At 49.6% G+C, this 18,817-nt stretch overlaps 2 long non-coding RNA genes across 3 annotated transcripts in view; one reads left to right on the top strand and one right to left on the bottom strand.

Moving 5' to 3' along the window:
* Positions 1 to 4,539: 4,539 nt before the first annotated feature.
* On the bottom strand, positions 4,540 to 18,548 carry LOC115506965. 2 transcript variants are annotated; one of them, XR_003966521.1, is made up of 4 exons: positions 18,310 to 18,548; positions 7,995 to 8,179; positions 5,893 to 6,048; positions 4,540 to 4,579 (listed from the first exon to the last, which is right to left on the bottom strand). It is a non-coding gene; the product is annotated as an uncharacterized LOC115506965 (long non-coding RNA). The 2 variants fall into 2 exon arrangements; XR_003966520.1 differs by lacking the exon at positions 18,310 to 18,548 and having other exon boundaries at positions 7,995 to 8,330.
* Positions 17,168 to 18,817, top strand: part of LOC115506964 — a 15,662-nt gene continuing 14,012 nt past the window's right edge. Inside the window, exon 1 of the long non-coding RNA XR_003966519.1 lies at positions 17,168 to 17,527. This is a non-coding gene — a long non-coding RNA (uncharacterized LOC115506964). The remainder of the gene's footprint in view (positions 17,528 to 18,817) is intronic.

Raw genomic sequence — 18,817 nt, 5'->3', positions numbered from 1 at the left:
TATAAGGTAACTAACTTGGGCTTAAATTGTAAAAAGAAGAAATATTAAAAATAAGTAAAGAAATGTACCACCAGTCAAAAGAAAAGAATATTTAAATCGGGCTCTTGAGTGGAAAGGAAAGACTAAAAGTGTTACAGACAAGAAAGGATCAGAGAAAACATTAAGAAACAATGACAAAACAACCAGTAGGATGGGACTAAATATATACCTATCAATAATCACTCTGACTATAAATGGACTAAATTCTCCAATCCAAAGACATTGGATAGGGCATCAGAATGGACAAAACAAACAAACAAACAAGCAAACAAAAAACAATGTCTATCTAGATGCTGCCTACAAAGCCTTATTTGGACTTAAGTCTCCTGCAGATTTGTTATTTTTTTAAATTTCTTTAATGTTTATTTATTTTTGAGACAGAGAGAGACAGAGCATGAACGGGGGAGGGTCAGAGAGAGGGAGACACAGAATCTGAAACAGGCTCCAGGCTCTGAGCTGTCAGCACAGAGCCCGACGCGGGGCTCGACCTCACGGACCACGAGATCATGACCTGAGCCGAAGTCGGCCCCTTAACCGACTGAGCCACCCAGGTGCCCCAAGTCTCCTGCAGATTTGAAGTTAGGGAATGAAGAAATATTTATCATGCCAATAATGTCAAAAGAAAGCCAGTAGCAATACTTATATCAGGCAAAATAAACTTTAAAACCGAGACTCTATTTTGGTACCCTTTGGGTAAATACCTAATAGTGACATTGCATGCACCCAATATTTATAGCAGAATTATCAACAGTAGCCCAACTATGGAGAAAGCCCAAGTATCCATCAACTGATGAAGGTGTAAAGAAGTTGTGGTGTATGTATACGTATGTATATGCATATGGACATATGTGTATGTTCATATATACATACATACGTATATACAATGAAATATAACTCAGCTTCAAGAAGAATGAAATCTTGCCATTTGCAACGATGTGGATGGAGCTCGAATGTATTATGCTACGTGAAATATGTCAATCAGAGAAAGACACATCTATGATTTCACTCATGTGGAAGTTAAGAAACAAAACACATGAAAACTAAGGAAGGAGCCAGGAAAAGAGAAGCGTGGTAACAAACCACATGAGTCTCTTAATGTTAGAGAAAAAAAAAAGTGAAAGTTGATGGAGGGAGATGGGTCAGCGCTGGGCTAGATGGAGGACGAGTATTAAGGAAAGCACTTGTTGTGATGAGCACTGGGTGTTGTATGTAAAGGATGAATCACCGAATTCTACTCCTAAACCCGAGAATGCACTGTATGTCAACTAAGACTTAAATTAAAATACATACATACATACATACATACATACAGCTATAACAAGAGATGAAGACAGACACGATCTCATACTAAAGGGGACAGCCAAACAAGAAGATCCAATGATTGTAAATTTTGATGCACCCAACATGCGATCACCAAGTATACAAAACATTTAGCAACAACCGTAAAGGAACTCATTTATAATAATATGATGATAGTAGAGGACTTTAACACATCACTCACATCAATGGACAGAACCTATAAACAGAAAGTCAACAAGGAAACAATGGCTTTGAATGACACACTGGACCAGAAGGGTTTAACAGATATATTCAGAACACTCCATACTAAAATGGCAGAGTACACATTCTTTTCAAGCATACCTGGGGCGTTCTCCAGAATTGATCACATTCTAGGTCACAAATCAGGCCTCAAGAGGTACCCAACGACAGAGATCAGACCAAGCATCTTTTCTTTTTTTTTTTTTTTTTTTTTTTCGTTTATTTATTTTTGGGACAGAGAGAGACAGAGCATGAACGGGGGAGGGGCAGAGAGAGAGGGAGACACAGAATCGGAAACAGGCTCCAGGCTCCGAGCCATCAGCCCAGAGCCCGACGCGGGGCTCGAACTCACGGACCGGGAGATCGTGACCTGGCTGAAGTCGGACGCTTAACCGACTGCGCCACCCAGGCGCCCCCCAAGCATCTTTTCTAACCACAAAGCTAGGAAACTTGAAGTCAACCACAAAAAGAGGGTGGGGGGGGAGGCGGGAAGGCCACAAATAAAGGGAGGTTAAGTAACATGCTACTAAATGAATGGGTCAAACAGGAAATCAATGAGAAAATACACTGAAACAAATGAAAATGAAAATACACTGGTAAACCCCTTTGGAATGCGGCAAAAGCAGTCTATGATGGAAGTATATAGCAATACAAGCCTACCTTAAAGAGCAAGAAAAATCTCAAAGAATCCTAACTTACACCTAAAGGAATGAGAAAAAGAGCAGCAGAAGGAAGGAAATAATAGAGTTTAGGGCAGAAATAAGGAATATAGAAACCAAAAAGACACTAGACCAAATCAATGAAACCAGGGGCTCGTTCATTGAAAGCAGTAATCAACTTGAAAACCTCCTAGGCAGACTCTTCACAAAGAAGACAGAAAGGACTCAAATAAATGAAATCACAAATAAGAAAGGAGAAATGACAGTCAACACCACAAAAATACAATTAGAAGATAATATTATGAACCATATGCAACAAATTGGACACTCTGAGAAAAATGGACAAATTCCTAGAAACAAACTACCAAAACTGAAACAGGAAGATACCTAAAATCTGAAAACAGAAAGATACCCCATCAGTAACTAAAAAAATCTCCCCCCAACACAAGAGTTCATGGCCAGATGGCTTCATTGATGAATTCTACCATCCATTCAAGGAAGAGGTAATATGTATTCTCCTCGAATTATTACAAAAAATAAAAAAAGAAGGAAAACTTACAAATTCATCGTATGAGGCCATCATTACCCTGATACCAAAACGAGATGAAGCCTCCACTAAAACCGAAAACTGCAGCGGCGCCTGTGTGAGTCGGCCGGTTTACTGTCCAACTCTTAATTTTGGATTAGGACATTATCTTGCGGTGCGTGGGTTCAAGTCCCACATTGGGCCCTGCCATGACGGTGTGGGGCATAGCCAGGATTCTCTCTCTCCCTGTCTCTCTGCCCCTCCCTCACTTTTATGTACTCTATCTAAGGAAAGAAATAAGCATTTAAAAAGATGTTTAAAAAATTTTAAGTAAAACTGCAGAGCAATAGCCTGATGACTATGTATGCTGAAATTCTCATTAAAATACCTTCAAATTAAAGTCAACAATACATTAATAGAATCATTTACCATAATCAAGTGGGATATATTCCTGGGCTGCAAGCGTGGTTCCACATTCACATATCAATCAACATGATGCACCACAGTAATAGAAGAAAGGATAAGAACAATAGGATGCTTTCAACAGATGCAGGAAAACTATCTGATAAAATGTCACATCCATTCATGATAAAAACCCTCAGCAAAGTACATTGAGACTCAACCTACCTGCACATAATAAAGGTCATCTATGAAAAACCCACAGCTCAGCTCATCCTCAATGGGTAAAAATTGAAAGTTTTTCTTCCAAAGTCAGGGACAAGATAGGAATGACCCCTCTCACCACTGTTATCCCACATAGTACGGGAAACCCTAACCACAGCACTCAGACAACAAAAAGAAATAAGAGGCATCCAAATCGGCAAGGAAGAAGTAGCACTTCCGCTGTTTGGAACTGACATGATAGGTTCTATAAAAAAACATGAAAGCCTCCCTTAAAAATTGCTAGAATCGGTATATGAATTTGACAAGTCACAATCTACAGAAATCAAGGAACATAGATGTATTGAATTTCTAACACAAATCATGAATTAACACAGAGAGAAAGTAAGGGATCAATCCCATTGACAGGCTCACAAATACCACAAGAAACCAGGAATAAACCTAACCAAAGAGGTGAAAGACCTGTACTCTAAAGGCTATGAAACACTGATGAAATAAATGGAAGAGGACACAAAGAAATGGACATACATTTCATGTTCATGGATGGGAAGCACAAAATACTGTTAAAATGTCTACACTCCTCAAAGCAATCTACACATATAATGAAATGAAGTGTGATAGGGATATCACACTAACAAAAACATTTGTCACAGAACAAGAACAAATAATCTCAAAATTTGTATGGAATGACAAAAGTCCCCAAACAGCCAACACAAACTTGTAGAAGAAAAGCAAAGCTGGAGACATCACAATTCCAGACTTTAGGTTATATTACAAAGCTATACTGATCAGAACAGTATGATCAGTATGTCCGTACTGAACAGTACTGACAAAACAACAACAAAAAATAACACAACAACAAACTCATACGCATAGATCAATAGCATGGAAACCCAGAAATAAACTCACACCTCTATGGTCAATTAATTCTCAACAAAGCAGGAAAGAACATCCAATGGAAAAAAAAGATAGTCTTGGGACACATGGGTGGCCCAGTCACGAAAGCGTGTGATGGTGGGTTCAGCTCAGGTCATGATCTCAGGGCAGTGCAGAGCATGCGTGGGATTCTCTCTCTCCATATCTCTCTGCCCCTCTTCTGCATGCTCGCTCGCGCTCTCTCTCTCTCTCAAAACTAAATACATAAATTTAAAAAAAGGCTCCTCAACATATGGTTTTGGAAAAACTGGACAGCAATCTGCAAAACAAAACAAAAACAACGGACCACTTTCTTACAACATACACAAAAATAAATCCAACATGGACAAAGACCTATATGTGAAACCTGAAACCATAAAAATCCCAGAGGATAACACGGGTAGTATCTTGCTTGACATTGCCTGTACAAACGTCTTTGTAGATATATCTCTAGAGGTAAGGGAAACGCAAGCAAAAATAATGAGACTTTGTAAAAATTAAAACCTTCCGTCACCAAGGAAATAATCAACAAAACTAAAACATCAACAGAATATTTGCAAACGACATCGGATAAAGGGTTAGTGTCCAAAATATATACAGTTATACAGCACCCAAAAAATGAGAAATCTGATTAAAAATGGGCAGAAGACACGAGTGGACATTTCCCGAAGGAAGACATATACATGGCCAAGAGACACATGAAAAAATGCTCAACAATACTGATCTTCAGGGAAATACAATTCAAAAGTACAATGAGAGAACACATCACATCTGTCACAATGACTAAAATCAATGAAGGATGAAACAGCAGGTGTTGCCCAGGATGTGGGGAAAGAATAACCCTCTTGCACTGTGGGTAGGAATGCAAACTGGTGCATCCACTCTGGAAAACCACATGGAGATGTCAAAAAACAAAACAAAACTGGAAATAGAAGTACCTTACAATCCAGCAACTTCACTACAAGGTATTTCCACAAAGAATACAAAATCTTCAAAGGGATACATGCACCATGATGTTTACAGCAGCATTTTCTACAAAAGCCAAATGACAGAAACTATCCAAGCACCCATCAACTGATGAATAAATTGAGATGTGGTATAGGGAATGTAATATTATTTAGCCGTAAAAACATGAAATCTTGCCATTTGCCACGAGGTGGATGGAGAGAGAGAATGTTATGTTGGATGAAATAAGCCTGTCGGAGGAAGACAAATACCCAATGATTTCACTAACACATGGCAAGAAAACAAAACAAAGGTGGGGGGGGAGACAAACGGACTCTTAACTAGGAAACAAACTGAGGTGTTCCACAGCGAGGTGAGGGAATGGGTGAAACAGCTGATGGGGATTAAGAAGTGCACCTGGGATGAGCACCGGGTGACGTGTGGAAGTGTTGCTCTATATTGAGCACCTGAAACTAATATTACACTGTGTCTTCACTCACTGGAATTTAAATTAAAAGATAACATAAGGTTAATGAGACTTACCTACCAGGTTTTCTGTAGTTTTCAATCACTTCACTAGGTTGGAAAAATAACCATGAAATTTTTTTAAAAAGCATGTATGATGTGCGGGACAATTTGTGCCCTTACCTTGGTCTCTGGTTCCAGCAGGACTCGGAACATGGGTCCCAGCTCATTCTTCTAGAAGGTCGTGAGACGAGCATTTCATTATCCACGTCCTAATTGAATGCAGCTCCTGTGCTTCTGAATTTCTGTTAGGGTTACTTCCCGGAAACAAGCCTAAATCTGGAACAAACCATCGACTGCATCTATGAGGTGATGTCGCGGGACCCCGCAATCCACAAGTCCTTTAGTAAAATACGTCTTGTTCAAAAACTGTCCGGGAAGGGGTGGAATGAAACACGGGAACAGCCCAGAAAATGCAAAGGCCTGTGCAGCTCAGCAACCAGCTTGACCAGGGAAGCCATCCGGCGCCCCCTCCTCAGCACTCAGTACAACAAGGCAGCTTCTCTCTGGCGACTCAGGAGATGCCAAGTTGCTAAGCTCCCAAGGTTTCCCCTGGGGCGGGTGGCAGAACCTGCTGGAAATGCATCTCTGCTCTCTGTACTGAGGCACCAGCAGAGGCCTGAGTCCTCTGAGAGCAATCTAAGCCCTTCCTGCTCTGAGGTGCCCTGGGTCAGAAAAGCAGATGGTGCGCCCTCTGCTGGCTATCACTGCCCAGCAGAGGAAACCGCCCCTCGGGGGTCTGTGGTTCTTGAGCTCTCTCTGCTGGCCACCATGGGAATTCCTTCAATGTTGAAGGCCCTGGTTGCTCAGCTGAGAGACCGAAGGTGCTCTGGGCAACTAAGCCTGTTCTCCTCGTTGGGAAGGTTTTAGTGACAGGGCCTGGGACACAAAATCTTTTCCTTCTCTTTCTTGTGAGTGAAGAATGAAACCGAATTTATTAACGTAACGACATAATTTGTAATGTTTTAAGCAATATTCACAGAAAAATAGACCACCGATTTACACATGCTGAACAAGAGGTGATTTTGTTTACCACCAAAATACTTAGGTTAGATACAGAATGGACACCTTTGAGAGAGAGAGATACCGGCGTCCAGCTATGGAGTGAATGAGTTCTAGGGATACAAGGGACAGCCAATGGAATGGAGTCAATCCTGTAACAATATTGTTGCATGCTTTCACAGGATAGCTCCACTTGTGGTTGAGTACAACATAACGTATAGACATATGGAATGACTACAATGTATGCCTAAAACTAACACAACAAATGTGTGAACAATATTTCAATTAAAAATAGACATCCTTTACACTATCTTGAATTTCTTCTTCTTTGCCACTAAACTATCCTTCCTGGGGCGCTTGGGTGGCTTAGTCGGTTAAGCATCCGACTTTGAGTCAAGTCATGATTTTGCAGTCCACGAGTTTGAGCCCCGCATCAGGCTCTGTCCTGAGAGCTCAGAGCCTCGAGCCTGCCTCAAATTCGGTGTCTCCCACTCTATCCCCCTCCCCAGCTCGGGTTCTCTCAAAAAAAGAAACATTAAAAATGAAAAATCATTCCTCATTTAGCATCTGCAAATTTCCATTTATACCAGATTCTCTAACATCACCTTCTTGATGTTGAAAGCTTATCTGAAAAGTCACGAATAATATCTTTGACAAGGTCAGAATGCAACTTCCAGGGAGCTACACATCTGTTGTGAATTTACAGTGTGTATCCTTGGCTGATATTTCCAATGAAATGTGCTTTAGGGATGCGGATGGATGGAATAATGTCCATCAGTCATATAGGTCAATTTCCTATAGGGCTATTATGCCTTCAATTACTAATTGCCATCTCTTCAGAATTAAAAGAAAGCTGGGTCAAGAAAAGGTCTTTGAATTTCTTGTAAGAGAAGACTAGGGTGTCTGAAAGGGTCCACCTACCTTCTGGATTCCTCAGATTGGTTGTGGAGAGGAGGATAGCAACCTTTGATTTGGACGCACACCGCTAGTCCCAGAGGGAGGATGTGTACCTTATTCTCAAATATATATATTTTTTTATCAATATTACTAGTCCACCTCTGCCAGGTGCAGACTGCAGGACCTGGGGGCAACACGATGCCTGATGCCTGCGTTCAGAACCTGAGGAAGGCCAGCTGGTGGGGGAGGGGGGAAATCCAACAGGGCCTGGGGCAGTGAGGGAGATGGCCCCGGGACACCCCCCACAGGGCAGGCTTGGAGCTTACCTGCCAAAGAGCAGCACAATCTCTTGCCTGAGTCACTCCCAGTGACTGAAGTCAAAGTCACACTCAGTGTCTGCAGTTACTCCTAGTGACGGCAGTCGTCATTCCCAGTGACTGAAGTCGTCACACCCAGTGCCTGAAGTCTCCACTGCCAGTGCCTGAAGTCGGCACTCCCAGTGCTGAAGGAACTGCAAGGGAATTACAGAGAGACAGGAGACACAGAATCCCAAGCAGACTGCAGGCTCTGTCGCCTCAGCACAGAAACTCCAGGGGAAGGTCAGAGAGAGAGACACACACACAAAATCCCATGCAGCCTCCAGGCTCTGTGCTGTCATCACAGCGACTCCCGGGGAAGGACATAGAGAGAGAGACACAGAATCCCATGCAGCCCCTCCAGGCTCTGTGCCATGAGCACCGTGCCTCCAGGCTCTGCGCCGCGAGCACCGGGCCTCCAGGTTCTGTGACACGAGCCCAGAGACTCCAGGCCCTGAGCCACTCACCATGGATGATGGCACTCCCCATGCATGAAATGCACAGGCACATTCTGAGGATGCACGCCATGCCCGAGGGTAGTCTCTCTGTCTCCTTGAGTTCCCTGTGCATGATGCGGCACCCCTTGTTGAAAGACACATGTACTCCCCTTTCCTGAATGGCACATGAGCTCCCCGTCCTGAAGTTGTGCCACATGCCTGAAAAAGCTCCCAGTGCCTGAAGGCAAGCCCCATGTCTCAAGGCGCTCCCCATGACTCAAGGGCACAGGCACTCCCGGAAGGCTTGCCCCATGCCTGACTGCGCACCCCTTGCCTGAGGGCGCCATGTGCCTAATGGCGAGCACAGTGCCTGATGGCGTGCCCAGTGCATGAAGAGCACAGAGGCTCCCCTTGCCTGAAGTGGCGCCCTGTGCAGGAAGCGGCTCCCTGTACCTGAAGGTGCTCCCAGTGCCTGAAGACAAGCCCCATGGTTGATAGTGCGCCCCATGCCTCAAAACGCTCTGTGTGCCTGAAGCCGCTCCCTATACCTGAGAGAAAAGAGTCACAGAATCCCAAACAGCCTCCAGACCCTGTGGTCTCACCTCAGAACTCCCGGGAAGGTCCGAGGGAATGCGAGGACAAGAATCCCAAGCAGCCCCTATGAGCCCAGGGCCCCCAGCCCATGGGCTGCGTGCCCAGGGCCCCTAGGCACTGGGCAATGAGCCCAGGGCCCCTGGGCCCGGGGCTGCGAGCCCAGGGTGCCCAGGCCCGGGGCTGCAAGCCCAGGGCCTCGAGGTCCTGAGTCACTTACCATGGCTCACCATGGCTGAAGCCGCTCCCTGTACCTGAGAGAAAGGGGTCACAGAACCCGAAACAGCCTCCAGACCCTGGGGACTCAGCTCAGAATCTCCCGGGGATGGTCGGAGAAATCAGAGGGACACAGAATCCCAAGAAGCCCCTCCAGGGGCTCTGCAGCGAGCACAAAATCCCAAGCGAGACACTAACTAGAATCCCAAAAATCCAACAAACCCTGTGGTCTCAGCTCAGAAACTCCCGGGATAGGTCCGAGGGATGCGAGAACACAGAATGGGTAGCAGCCCCTGGGAGCCCAGGGCCTCCAGGCCCTGAGTCACTTACCATGGCTCACCATGGCTGAAGCCGCTCCCTGTACCTGAGAGAAAGGGGTCACAGAATCCCAAACAGCCTCCAGACCCTGGGGTCTCAGCTCAGAAACTCCCAGGGAAGGCCCAAGAAATGGGAGACACAGAATCCCAAGCAGCCCCTCCAGGGGCTGTGCAGCGAGCACAAAATCCCAAGCGAGACACAAGCTAGAATCCCAAAAAGCCAAAAAACCCTGTGGTCTCAGCTCTGAAACTCCCGGGATAGGTCCGAGGGATGCGAGACACGACGGGTAGCAGCACCTGCGGGCTGCGCCTCCAGGCCCGGGGCTGAGGTCCCCGGGCCTCCAGGTCCGGAGTCACTTACCATGGCTCACCATGGCTGAAGCCGCTCCCTGTACCTTCTCGCCCCGGGCCTCCAGGTCCTGAGTCACTTACCATGGCTTACCATGGCTGAAGCCTCTCCCTGTACTTGAGAGAATGGGGTCACAGAATCCCAAACACCCGCCAGACCCTGGGGTCTCAGCTCAGAAGCTCCCGGGGAGGTCCGAGAAATGGGAGACACAGAATCCCAAGCAGCCCCTCCAGGGGCTGTGTAGCGAGCACAAAATCCCAAGCGAGACACAAGCTAGAATCCCAAAATGACATCAAACCCTATGATCTCAGCTCAGAAACTCCCGGGATAGGTCCGAGGGATGCGAGACACACAATCCCAAGCAGCCGCTTCGAACCCTGGCCTCCAGGCCCTGAGTCACTTACCATGGCTCACCATGGCTGAAGCCGCTCCATGTACCTGAGAGAAAGGGGTCACAGAATCCCAAACAGCCTCCATCCCTGGGGGTCCTCAGCTGAGAAACTCCCGGGGAGGGTCCGAGAAATGGGAGACACAGAATCCCAAGCAGCCGCTGCGAGACCCGGGCCTCCAGGTCCTGAATTACTTACCATGGCTTACCATGGCTGAATCTGCTCCCTGTACCTGAGAGAATGGGGTCACAGAATTCCAAACACCCGCTAGACCCTGGGTTCTCTGCTCAGAAACTCCTGGGGAAGGTCCGAGGGATTGGAGACACAGAATCCCAAGCAGCCCCTACAGGCTATGGAGTTTACCTGCCAGAGAGCAGCACACTCTCCCTCAAGACTCCCTCTCCACGACAGAACGTGAGGCTGAACCTCACAATTCCAGAAGAAATGAGGGCTACCCATCTTTTCAATTCCAATGGCCTCTGCAGAACTTGGACCCAGGGATGTTGGAGTCTTGGGGCCATGGAACTCTGATGCCCATGATAGAAGCCCTTTCTGCCCCAGCACTCAGAGCCACTTCCTACATCCCCTCTCCCCTGGCCCATCTAACCGTGTCCACATACCGGACCAGGTCTCTACTTTCCTTCTTGTACTTCCTCTTTGTCTCTGTTTCTCTCTAACCACATTTCTATTTCTTCCTTTCACTCTCTAGGGAGTGGTGTATTATGCGGTGCTAAACTTTGTTCTTATACATGTGAATATCCAATTTTCCCAGCACCAGTAATTCAAAAGACTACTCTTCTCCACTCTGTATTATTGACTCCCTTGTTGAATACTAGGTGACTGTGATGCATGGGTTTAGTTTGGGCTCTCAATTTCGTTCCATTGTCTTTGGCTGTGCTTATGCCAGTGACATAATTGATGTTCTTTGTGTGAGAATGACGCTTGAAATCAAGAAGGGTGATGCCTCCTGTTTTGTTCTTTCTTGCGTTGGCTGCTTGGGGTCTTTTTTGTGGTTCCAAATAAATTTTAGGATATGATTTTCTAATTGCATAAAAATTGCATCGGAGTCTCGATAGACACTGCACTGAATCTCTAGATGGCCTTGGGTAATATGGACATTGTATCTGTATTAATTCCTCCGAAAGTTGGACATGGGATGGCCTTTCACTGACTCGTGTGTTCTCCCCTTTGTTTCACCCAAATTGAATTTCTTCCATTCCTGCACACAGGTTTTATAGTTTTCTGTAGAGAGGTTTTCATTTCCTTGGCTAAATGTATTGCTATAATTTTTATTGTTTTTGATGCTATTGTAAATGGGATTGTTTTCTCTACTTCTTCTTAGATAATTGGGTTAGTGTATAGGAATGATACAGAATTTGATATGGTGACTTTCTACTTTGGAACTTCACTGCATTTCTTGATTAGATATTAAGAGGTTCTTTTACATTAAACTTTTTATTTCAGTCCTTTACCTTATTTTTAAAAAAATCATGTTATTTGGGAATAGCTGACACACTGTGTTACATTAGTTTCAGAGGAACAACATAGTGATTGGACAAGTGTATACATTCTGCTACGCTAACACAGGTGTAGCTATCATCTGTCACCATGCATCACCACTCCAGTACCATTCTCTATGTCCCCTATGCTATATCTTCTATCTGTGATTCATTCATTGCATAACCAGAAGCCTGCATCACCCAATCCCCTTCACATATCTAGGGCATCCTTGCCTTGTGCCTGATCTTAGTGGAAAACCTTTCACAATTTCACTACTGAGTATGACATTAGCTGTGGGCTTCACATACATGGCCTTCGTTATGTTGAGATTTGTTCCTCCTACACAGAATTTTAAAGAGATTTTTAGCACAAATGGGTAACAAATTTTCTCAGAACGCTTTTCTGTGTCTATTGACATCATCACATGAGTTTTCTTGTTCTTTTTTAACATGTATTTATTTAGGTTAGTTTAAATGTATTTATGTAATTCTTTAGTATTCATTTTTTCAAGTTTTTATTTAAATTCCAGTTGGTTAACATACAGTGTAATGTTAGCTTCAGGTATAGAATGTAGTCATCCATCACTTACATACATCACCCAGTGATCCTCACCACTAATGCCCTCCTTAGCCCATCACCCATTTAACCCATCGCCCTACGCCACCTCCCTGGCAACGTCCCTGGACTGAACCCTAACTAAGGCTCTCTCCCCATGGGGACCCAATTCCAACGTCTGACAACACCACGCGCCTGGGGTCCAGAAGCGGTGCAGGCTGACTCGGCAAGGAACCTGGAGGCTCACCATGTCGTTTGCCAGGCCCGGCGGCAGCTCCCGAGAGGATTCGGGAGGCCTCCTCGACCAGGGGCGGATCGACGTGTGTGGCCATGGCAGCCAAAGAGGGACCCTGACCGGCACCGTCCCTTGTGCCCTCAACTGAGCCCTTCGGCGAGACCACTGCCCTGCTGTGGGTTCGGCGCCTGGAGCCTCCTGGGACCTAACGCTAACCCTACCCCGACCCGGGACCCTCCACCGAAACCTAAGCCTACCTCGATCCCTAACCCTGCAATTGACCGCATTCTGGCATGGGCCCTCACTCCAGCCCTCGAGGGAGATCACGAGACCGCAGTCGCTTCGGCCCTGGCGGTGTCCCTGGACCGAACTCTAACCCTAGCTAACGCTCAGTCCCCATGGGGACCCAATTCCAACGTCTGACAACAAAACGCTCCTGGGGTCCAGAAGTGGTGCATGCTGACTCGGCAAGAAAACTGGAAGCTCACCATGTCGTTTCCCAGGCCCGGCTGCAGCTGCCCGAGAGGATTCCGGAGGCCTCCTCGACCAGGGGTGGATCAAGGTGTGTCGCCTTGGCAGCCAAAGAGGGATCCTGACCGGCACCGTCCGTTGTGCCCTCAACTCAGCCCCTCGAGGAAACCACTGCCCTGCTGTGGGTTCGGCGCCAGGAACCTCCTGGGACCTAACCCTAACCCTAACCCTAACCCTGAACCGGGACCTTCCACCGAAACCTAAGCCTGCCTTGATCCCTAACCCTGCAATTGAGCCGCAGTCTGGCATGGGCCCTCACTTCAGCCCTCAAGGGAGATCACGGGACTGGAGTCGCTTCGGCCCTGGCGACGTCCCTGGACCGAACCCTAACCCTAGCTAAGGCTCTCTCCCCATGGGGACCCAATACCCAAGTCTGACAACACCACGCGCCTGGGGTCCAGAAGCGGTGCAGGCTGACTCGGCATGGAACCTAGGGGCTCACCATGCCCTATCCCATGCCAGCTTCAGCTGCCCAAGAGGATTCCGGAGACCTCCTCGACCAGGGCGGATCGACGTGTGTGGCCTGGGAAGCCAAAGTCGGATCCTGAACGGCACCGTCCCTTGTGCACTCAACTCAGCCCTTTGCGGAGACCACTGCCCTGCTGTGGGTTCGGTGCCTGGAGCCTCCTGGGACGTAACACTAACCCTAACCCTACCCCGAACCGGGACCCTCCACCGAAACCTAAGCCTGCCTCGAACCCTAACCCTGCAATTGAGCCGCCTTCTGGCATGGGCCCTCACTTCAGCCCTCGAGGGAGATCACGATACCAGGGTCGCTTCGACCCTGGCGACGACCCTGGACCAAACCCTAAACCTAGCTAAGGCTCTCTCCCCATGGGGACCCAATTCCAACGTCTGACAACAAAACGCTCCTGGGGTCCAGAAGCGGTGCAGGCTGACTCGGCAAGGAACCTGGAAGCTCACCATGTCGTTTCCCAAGCCTGGCTGCAGCTGCCGAGAGGATTCCGGCGGCCTACTGGACCAGGGGCCGATCGACGTGGGTGGCCTTGGCAGCCGAAGACGGATCCTGACCGGCACCGTCCCTTGTGCCCTCAACTCAGCCCTTCGGGGAGACCACTGCCCTGCTGTGGGTTCGGTGCCTGGAGCCTCCAGGGACCTCACCCTAACCCTAACCCTACCCTGAACCTGGACCCTCCACCGAAACCTATGCCTCAAAACTGAACCCTGCACTTGAGCCGCCTTGCTGCATGGGACCTCACTTCAGACCTCGAGGGAGATCACGAGACCGGAGTCACTTCGACCCTGGCGACGTCCCTGGACCGAACCCTAACCCTAGCTAAGACTCTCCCCACATGGGGACCCAATTCCAACGTCTGACAACACCACCCACCTGGGGTCCTGAAGCGGTGCAGGCTCACCCGGCATGGAACCTGGAATCTCACCATATCGTTTCCCAGACCGGGCTGCAGCTGCCCAAGAGGATCCCGGAGGCCTCCTCGACCAGGAGCCCATCGACGTGTGTGGCCTTGGCAGCCAAAGACGGATCCTGACCGGCAACCTCCCTTGTGTCCTCAACTCAGCCTTTTGGGGAGTTCACTGCCCTGCTGTGGGGTCGGCGCCTGGAGCCTCCTGGGACCTAACCCTAATCCTAACCCTACCCCGAACCGGGTCCCTCCACCGAAACCTAAGCCTGCCTGGAACCCTAAACCTGCACTAGAGCCGCCTTGCTGCATGGGCCCTCACGTAAGCCCTCGAGGGAGGTCACGAGCCCAGCGTCACTATGGCCCTGGCGACGTCCCTGGACCGAACCGTAACCCTAGCTAAGGCTCTCTCCCCATGGGGACCCAATCCAATGTCTGACAATACCATGCGCCTGGGTCCAGAAGCAGTGCAGGCTCACTCGGCATGGAACCTTGAAGCTCACCATGTCATTTCCAGGCCCGGCTGCAGCTGCCCAAGAGGATTCCTGAGGCCTACCCAACCATTGGCCCACAGAATTGACTCGCCTTTGAACCCAAAGACTAATCATGCCTGGTACACTCCCATGTATACCCCACTCAGTCCTTCTGGGAGTCATTTTTCTACTGTTTGTTCAGTGCCTGGAGACTCCTGGGGACTAATCCTAAGCTTAACTCTCACCCTAATCATAATCCTCAACCTACACATAACACTATACATCTCCTTAACTCTACACAAGACTACAGTCGCATTTGTGCCCTGACAAAAGGCTTCCAACTAATTCAGAAGACTGGTGTCCTTTCTGCCATGGAAATATGCCTGGACACAGCCTCACCCTAGTTAAAGCTCTCTCCCATGGGGACCCCATTCCAACGACTGAAAACAGCACACACAAAGTTTCGAGAACAGGTGCAGAAATACTCTGCCTAGAATCTGGAACATCACCATGTCTCTTCCAAAGTCTGACTGCTGCTACAATAGATGATTTCTGAGGACTACGAGATGAGCATCGATAGAGTTGTCTGACCTTGTAACCAAAAACTTATCCTGACTGGCACCCTCCATGGTGCTCTCCACTCAGCCCTTCTTGGATCCAACATCTCTGCTGTGGGGTCAGTGCCTGGAGCCTCCTGGGACCTAACCCTAACCCTACCCATAACCCTAACCCTAATTCTCAACCTACACCTAACCCTATCTCTAACTCTAACCCTACACTTGGCCTGCACCCTTTCATGGGCTCTCAATTCAGCCCTCGAGGGAGATCACGATATTGGAGTCGCAATGGCCCTGGCGAGGCTCCTCAGCCCTAAACCTAGACATAACCCTCACCCTACACCTAACCCTTTCTGTCTCACTAAGTGACGTCCGTGGACCGAACTCTAACCCTAACTAAGGCTCTCTCCCCATGGGGTCCTAATTCCAAAATCTGACAGCACGCACACGGGTTCGAGAATCGGTACAGAAATACTCCGCATGGAAAGTGGAACATCACCATGTCACTTCCAAAGCAGGACTGCAGCTGCACGAGAGGATTGCTGAGGCCTATCCGAAGTGTGGCCCATACAGTGGTCTGGTTTTGGAAACCAAAGACTAATCGTTACCAGCACCCTCATTTCTGCAATCCACTCAGCCCTTGGGGGAGACAACTGCACTGCTGTGGGTTTAGGGACTGGAGCCTCCAACGACTTAACCCTAACGCCTAACCCTAGCCTATCTGTAACGCTGACCCTCCATAGGCCTAACCATACCGTAGCGGGACTCTGGCTCCAAGAAGCCCCACCTGTCTGTACAAAGCAAAGAATAGATTTGGGGCCCATAACCAGTGCGGGATTCTTAAGCAAGGATCTTGAAATTTTGGAAAACATATTCAGTGCGTGGGTGGAGCTAAAGGAGGGGATCCTGAGCCCGACATAAGGCAGGCTCACAACTCGGTCAGACCCTGAATCAGAACGCTAACCCTGGGGTGCCTGGGTGGCTCAGTCGGTTGAGCGTCTGACTTCGGCTCAGGTCATGATCTGACGGTCCGTGAGTTCGAGCCCCGCGTCAGGCTCTGTGCCGGCACCTCGGAGCCTGGAGCCTGCTTCGGATTCTGTGTCTCCCTCTCACTCTGACCCTCCCCCCGTTCATGCTCTGTCTTAAAAATAAATAACATTTAAAAAAAATTTTTTTAAATAAAAAATAAAAAAATAAAAACAGACACTAACCCTAACACAGTCTTCACTGAGCCCTGATATCAGCGCTATGGAAAATCCTATCACTTCAGGCGGATTGGGGTCGACGGTGCCCAGGCCCTATTCCTAGTCCTAATCCTAACACTAACCCTCAACCCAGAACTGTAACCTGGAACCCTAATCCTCATCCAAACCCTAACCTCTACCCCGTACCCCATAACTCCAAACCCCAACCCAAAACGTGCACCTAAAACCTAAGCCTAAAGCTTATAGCCTAAACCCAACCCCTTCCCTATCTGACCCTTGCTGTTCGTGGTATCACCCCTACCCCTCCGCCCTGACCCCTCGCTTGAGACCATGATGGTGTAGTTTCCTGAGACAGCATCTTCCGAGAATGTGAGAATTCACCCCAGATGGGAGAAACCGCAGAGCGCCTGCACAGATCCCCCGCACTGAAAGAGAGGGGCGTCCCTGGGTCAAGACCAAGAATGGGCGCGCGACCGAAAGACCGCGGGATGGGGAATAGGGCCGAGGCCGTGCGCGGTGCCGATCATCGACGGGGACAGCCGAGTGGCGGCGGGCAGCTACGAGGGAGGATGGAAAGGGCGGAGACTGAGCGGAAAGAGCCGAAGCTGAGCCGATGTCGAGCGATGGTGGCCGAAAACTGACGGAAGAATCCGAAGGCCCAAGGGAGGGCTCCAGGGCCGCTCGGCGCGTTGACCCAGTCGGGGAGCCGAGGCTGAGGACCGAGCGGCGACGCCGTGGGAGCGAGCGGGCCACGCCGAGAGCGGCGGTAGGTAGGACCAGGACTTTAGTGCAACCTCCAGGGGTGATCGGGAAGGGGGCGACTGGGGGCAGGCCAAGAACTGGGTTGGCTGGGGGAGACGCCCGGGGTTGTGGTGGGGGTGGGGCACCAGCTAGGAGGGACCAGTGAGCAGGGGGAGGGGCGGGGGAGCTGGCGGCCGGCGGTCCCTAAATAGGGGCGGGGCAGGAATGGACAATCCAGGGGCGCCGGGGAGGGACAGAGGGAGGCCCAGGATCCTCAGTTGGGAGGAGTGAAGGTCGGGGGGGGGGGGGGTAGCCGGGGTCTTTGGTTGGGGTCGGGGCCCGAACCGGCTGGGGGCGCCGTGGGAGGGCCGGTGGGGCCTTAGGCGGGGATGGGCTGGAATGGAGGGTCTGGGGTGGTGTGGGAGGCTGGGGTCTCCTTCCCAGAGTCTACTGGGACCCTGGGCAGCACGATGCGGGTCCAGGACGCGGGTCCCTGGAGCCAGGGCCCCACAGGGCACGTTGAACTCCCCAGAGGTGTCTTTAGGGACTCGAAGCTCAGATGCCCTATTCCCGACCTGAATCAGGCCCGGCCCAGGGAAGGTGCGGGCCACGCCAGGGTTGCGCGTTCACGGGCACGACTGGCGACACGGGACGTGGGCCGGGCCGTCATTCGGGACCCTGGCGCGGGGTCCGGGGCTCAGGCCTCATGGCGCCTGACACCCGCGGGCGCGGGAGCCCACCGACACCTGCCAGCGTGGCAGCGCGTGGCGCAGTCTCAGCTCACAGGAAGGTCGGTTCGTTTGTTACTTGCTTCTTGCTGGCTGCAGGTATCCTGGGGGGAACGGCCTTTGTTTGACACTGACGTGCCTTCGTTCCTCAGCTGCCTTGTCTGGTTGCGCAAAGCACTTTCCACAGAGTGGCAGTGGGAGCGGGCTGTGCGCAGTCACTGGCCGGTGTGTGTGTTTCCTTTTCGGGGAGGACAGCAGGTTTGCTGCGCGGGGTGCGCCCCACTTCTCTTTTTGGGTTTCAGCAGATCCTTAACAGTCTGTCCTGCGTAATTGTCGAAACAGGCGGGTCAAAGTTGCATGGGCTTAAGCTGTCCCCCAGATCCTTCCGTCTGAGAGTAACCGCCCCCCCCCCAACCCGGTGCTCTAACATCTCAGAGTAACTCCCCGGCGCTCGCTCTCATGTCTGAGAGTAACTCCCCCGGTGCTCGCTCTAACATCTGAGAGTAACCCCCCCCCCCCGAACCCGGCGCTCGCTCTAACATCTGAGAGTAACCGCCCGCCCAGCCCGGTGCTCGCTCTAACGTCTG

This window comes from Lynx canadensis, chromosome X (genome assembly GCF_007474595.2).
Source record: "Lynx canadensis isolate LIC74 chromosome X, mLynCan4.pri.v2, whole genome shotgun sequence".
Lineage (NCBI taxonomy): Eukaryota > Metazoa > Chordata > Mammalia > Carnivora > Felidae > Lynx > Lynx canadensis.
The sequence above is the reverse complement of the archived record's forward strand: the minus strand, read 5'-3'. Positions and strand labels throughout refer to the sequence as shown.